Here is a 6000-nt window from a genome sequence, read left to right as displayed (position 1 = left end):
CTATGGGATACACCCTCTTTTGCGGGTCATTGGTTGAAGTCTTATTCAATCACGCCTAACAGGCCAATCAGAGCTTTGTGGGTGTACGCCCCACGTGTCTATATAACACCCTGCACTACTAATTTTTGGCCTCTTCACGAGTCTATTTGGTTACTTTACCGAGTGAAGTTACCTCAGTTAGCTTGCTAGCAGCACCTTTTGTCGTCGGCTAGCTACAGTTCACCTGTTGCCTGACCTACACACATATGGCGTTGTTAGCTAGCTAGCTCCACTGCTTTAGCATCCTGCTAATAGCAGGTTCCCACACATTTTAGCTACTTCTACCCGGGGTCTCTAGCTCTCCATCGGTTCCACCGTTTGGAGTTAGCTAGCTGAACTTTTGAGTGTCTTGGCTAGTTAATGGGCGAACGGCACCACTGGTATTTTAGCTAGCAACCTTTGGGCTAAACCCCCATTCGGTTTGTTTGGCTAGCACGAGCGGTGCTGCTTCTTCAGTGTGTTACCACACCATTGAAGCACAATCTCTTTTACATTCCCCTGTGAAAGATAACCCAGCCGTTCGTTCTACCTCGAGATACTTGGTCTACACACCAAGTCGGCACTTGGTATCTCACGTGGCGGCTCGGCTAGCTGGCTATCATCACTCAGGTGAAGATAGCCAGCTAATTAGCTAGCGTCGCTGTTGGCTCTACTTTCACTACACTGAAAGTATAAATATGGCATTTATTTCCCACCATCCTGTTAAATAAAGCTTTCTGTTTCTACTTACCTGGCACAAGTTCACGTTACCCTGTGTCTCTCCCGACTTCGTGTTGTAGTAGCAGCGCATGGAGTGGCTAGCTAGCCCCCCGGTAACTCCATTTGCTTTCGTCCATTCGGTCAAAACGAGATGTCGACAGGCTTACCAGCCAAGTTGTCAGAAAAGGGGGAGAAAAAGCAGCGCAAGCCTAGCAGAGCTTGCCCTGGCAATTGTGGGCATTACATGTCCTGGACGGATTCCCATTCGCTCTGTACTACTTGCCTCTGTGTTGAACACGCTATGGAGGCTCTCGTCGACCCCGCTAGTTGTGTGCATTGTGCTCAGCTGGGCTCCGGTGTCCTTAGACGTAGATTGAAGTACACGGAATGTATTGCCCAGGCCTTGTCCTTGCTCGAGGACGACTCTGTCGACAACGAAGTCCCAGAGGAGGGAGAAGCTACTCAGGCATCCCCTCTGTCTGTGCTTCAGGCTGATTCGGAAAACCCCCACCTTTCCCAGAGGGCGGACCTTAATTCCGACGAATCCGGAAGTGAGGACGACGGCATGTCTCTTGCCACATCAGACAGCGCCCTCTCTGACCAGGAGATGGCGTATGCCCCTGAATAATTTATCCTCTCTGCTCAGTTTGTGCTACCCAGCCAGACTGAAGAGGTAGGGCAGGAGTCAATAACTGACCTCCCCTTCTTCGAGGCAATCAGACACGCTGCCACCAAACTTGATGTGGAGTATCCCACGCCTCCCCCACCTTCTAAGAAGACTAGGATGGATACAATCTCTTCTCAGAGTAATTCTACATCCGTCCGACAGCGTGTACCAGCCTTCCCAGACTGTCTGGCATTGTTGGAGTCTTCCTGGGCGGAGCCACTCAAGTCACCTTCTCCTGTGACTGGCTACCCCCACTTAGATATGCATGGCATGGAGTCGTCTGGATGGCTCAGCCAGCCTCCCATGGAGCCTTACCTGGCTGAGCACCTCGACCCGAAGGCTTTGAGCTCTACTTCCTCTGCCCCCAAGCTCACTCATCCCAATGACTGCTTCACCGCGTCCATGTGTGAGAGGATCTACCGATCTGCAGCTCAGGCGGGGCACTCCGTGAACGCAGCTGCCCTCCTGTCTGTCTACATGGCGTTGCAGGCTAAGGAGCTGTGCAACTCCCTGGCGAATGGTCGCACCATCGACCGGGAGAAGCTAATGGAGCTAAGTCACCTTGACGACCATACCCGCAAGTGTACTGCTGAGGCTTCTGGGAGGGTAATGGCGCACGCGACCGATGGCCAGAGAGCCCTCTGGCTGAACAACGCAAGGGTGTCTGAGAGGGAGAAGGGAAAGATCCTGAATAGACAGATTGATCCCACCAGGTTCGAGTCTAAGAAAAAAGAGACTGAGGCGCTGGGCTTCCTGTTACCACGGAAACAAGCCCCAAAGCCCCAAAAGCCCACTATCGCCCAGGTCGCCCGAGTGGCGCAGTGGTCTAAGGCACTGCATCACAGTGCTAGCTGTGCCACTAGAGATCCTGGTTCGAATCCAGGCTCTGTCGTAGCCGGCCGTGACCGGGAGACCCATGGGGCGGCGCACAATTGGCCCAGCGTCGTCCAGGGTAGGGGAGGGAATGGCCGGCAGGGATGTAGCTCAGTTGGTAGAGCATGGCGTTTGCAACGCCAGGGTTGTGGGTTCGATTCCCACGGGGGGCCAGTATAATTATTATTATTTTTTTAAATAATGTATACACTCACTAACTGTAAGTCGCTCTGGATAAGAGCGTCTGCTAAATGACTAAAATGTAAATGTAAAATGTATGTCGTCACCATGAGGCCTCCCTCCCAAAACTGGAGGATCCCTAAGAAGCCTTCTCTGCCTCAGGGCACAGGCGTCACTCCAAGCAACGAGCAGTGGAGACCCGCTCAGCTTCATCCAGAGGGACGGGGAAGAAGCGGCACACCTAGCACAAGGCAAGGGGGCTCAAGGAGCCGGCAGAGCTCCTCCAACCTCGACGACTGAGTCTCCTCGGGAGTCCTGCGTCAGGTCACACAAACTTGTTTACACACGGCAGAGGTGTAGCACAGGAGCCCCCCACCTCAAGACCCATAAGCCCTCGTTGGGGTGTGTCAACACCACTGTTCCCCAACTTCAGTTCTCAAATAAAGAATTCCCATCACATCCAGGCCCAAGGGCCGAGGGTGATGGTTCAGAATGTTCCCATGCAAAACAATCATGGATTTACGGCACCTCGTCAAGGATCTGAGACTCTACAGATTTCAAATGCTAACGCATCGCATGCTGTTAGATTCGATTTGGCCGAACGAGTGGTTCACCACAGTAGACCTCAAGGATGCTTATTTCCACATCAGAGTTTATCCTGCACACAGGAGATATCTAAGGTTTGCCTTCAAGGGCATAGCCTAGGAATATCTCAACTTACCATTCGGTCTGTCCCTTGCCCCACAGACATTCACGAAGTCTGCCGAAGCTGCCCTAGCCCTCCTACAGGAGAGAGACTGGTTGATCTGCGTGGACACTTAGGCTCAGGCAGTGGAGCACACAGCCCAGCTGTTGTTGCACCTGCTCGCTCTAGGCTTCAGGATAAATCGTGCCAAAAGCTCACTGTTACCGACCCAGCAGAAAATCTTTTTGGTATTGTCTCTGGAATCTGTAGCCTGTCGAGCAGCCCTCGCCATGGCGAGAGCGACGGCTTTTCGTCACTGCCTCTGAGTTTTGCCCGGCAACATCAGTCATGTACTGGATGTGTCTGAGGCTTCTTGGGCTCATGGCCTCCGTGATTGTGGTAGTTCTGCATGGTCTCCTCCTCATGATGAGCATTGGGTGACCTCACTCCGCTTGGACCTGTCTCTCCACCGGCACAGGCGCGTGCTTCTTTCTGCAAAGTGTCTATCGGCACGTCAATGCTGGAGAGACCCATTCCTCTTGACGCGGGTCTGCCCTACTGGGAGAGTCTTCATGCGCAAAGTAGTGACAATGTATGCATCACTACATAAAACATCAAACCAGGGGACGTGCCCCAATCGTCGTCTCACCTAGTCCTAGATGGCAGGCTGAGATCGCCGCCAAGTAGACATTAACGGTGGAAAAGGCCTTGCCCTTGTCGAGCAATTCCTGTAGGAAGCAGAGAACGGCAGGGATGGAACACTGAAAGGAGCGCACTGTCTCTGTCCTGCTCCAAGCCACTTGCCCCATCACGGGACTTGGCACTTGTTCTGGATGCACTTACAGGCGATCACTTTGGACCCCTGGAGACAGTGGATCTCAAGACTGTCTTATAAGACGGCCCTGTTGCTCGCCTTGGCTACGGCCAAGCGCGTTAGCGACCTTCATGCGCTCTCAGTTCATCCTTCATGCACTCAGTTTGCCCCCAACTACTCCAAGGTTATGATACGTCCTAACGCCGCGTTCATTCCTAAGGTCATTCCCATGACTTATAGTAGTCAAGCACCAACCTCTTTCTCTTCCTCCCTCCGCCGTTCTCTTCTCCAGAGCAGTGGCGCCTTAACACGTAGATGTGCAGTGCGTGCACCGGATACAACATGGACAGGACTAGGCCATTCTGCAGTTGTGACCAACTGTTTGTTTGTTTGCAACAATGCCTCTCCCATTGGGTAGTGGAGGCTATCGCCAAGGCGTATAGTTATCGGGGATTGCAGTCTCCCCTGGGTGTCCGGGCACATTCCACTAGAGGAATTGCCACGTCATGGGCACTGCTCAGAGGCATCTCCATCTTGGAGATACGTGCGGCGGCTAGTTGAAAGAGAACTTTGGGTTACGGTATGTAACCCCGGTTCTCTGAAGGAGATGAGGGAGACATCTCACAAGATTGCCCCTCTTGCACAACTCGTGTAAGAGGTCGTTCTTAGAATGAGGAAACCAGAGCAGTGCAGGGTGTTATATAGACATGTGGGGTGTACACCCACAAAGCTCTGATTGGCCTGTTAGGCGTGATTGAATAAGGCTTCAAACAAAAGAGGGCATGTCCCATGGTGAGATGTCTCCCTCATCTCCTTCAGAGAACCGGGGTTACATACCGTAATCCAAAGTTTTATGTTTATGATCTAGCTGATGAGTTGTGTGTTTGCTCACATACATTTTGGTGTTTGTGTACCGGTATGTTTGATTGCCATGCGTCTGTGGGATTGCTTATTGAAGAATAAATCTCCCGATCTCCTCATACTGTAAGACCATTCATCAACCCATCTGACTTCTATCACATCCATTAAACTTTGAGTGTGTTTCCCGTCTTCACAGAGAGCTACAGTTTTAGGAAGAGGGCAACAACGAGGGAACAGAGGGAACATTAAAAAACGCTGAACTCTTCTCGTATGTCTATGACAAAGCCAAAGCCAGATGGGAGTTCCTCTGGCCCTCACATGTGAAGCACAGAGTCAATCTCACAGTGTGTGTGAAAACAGCTGTAAAATTCCCCAGAGCTCTAGCTAATTGAAAGCTTACCGTCTTCTCTTTGTATTTCCTGAGCCGTGGGGGAGTGGCGTGGATGGACACTGGCTCTGTGATGAGACTAAAGGAAATGGATGGGAGTGTTTAAAACAGCACATATCTGTCATACACTGTGAAGTGGAGTGCCACTCTCTCTGTGTGAGAATCTAACCGGTGTGAGATCTGTCAGCAGGGATTCTCTCTCTCTCTCTCTGTGTGTGTGTACAAATGTTCTGAGTTAATTGAATGCAGTGTGTCTGGAGCCTGTGTGTGTGCGTCCTGAGGCTTTGTTGTCTTGCCAAGACTGAAGCTGAGACTCACGGAGCTAAACCCATACAGATGGAGGATCTTAATTTGAGTCAGTTTGCTACAGCAGGAAAATGATCCTGCAGCAACAGGAAATATGAATTATTATGTGGATTAAGTAATGGATATTTTTGTAGGGGTTGATCATTTTTATGTAAGTTAAAATCAAGTCTGAAATTTGAAATGGGAAATTACAAACTTCAGAAGCCTTTTTAAACTCAAATACACTACAGGTTTTTAATTTCCCGCATTGCATGAAAGTTATCCTGCAACATGGTGCTCAAATTAAGATCCTACATCTGTACGGTGAAAAGAAAGGAGAGAATAAAAGAGAAGGAGATGAGAGAAAAGAGAAGCTTTGGAGGAGAGGAAAGAGTTTAGAGGTAAAAAGGAATAGAGAGACATAAGCATACGAGGGAGGGAGAAAGAAACAAGGGAGTGAAGGAAGCAGCGGACCTTTTCATGGCATCTCAAAAGGTAGAACTAGTTTA

The sequence above is a fragment of the Coregonus clupeaformis genome, chromosome 29 (genome assembly GCF_020615455.1).
Source record: "Coregonus clupeaformis isolate EN_2021a chromosome 29, ASM2061545v1, whole genome shotgun sequence".
Lineage (NCBI taxonomy): Eukaryota > Metazoa > Chordata > Actinopteri > Salmoniformes > Salmonidae > Coregonus > Coregonus clupeaformis.
This window is presented reverse-complemented; position numbering follows the sequence as displayed.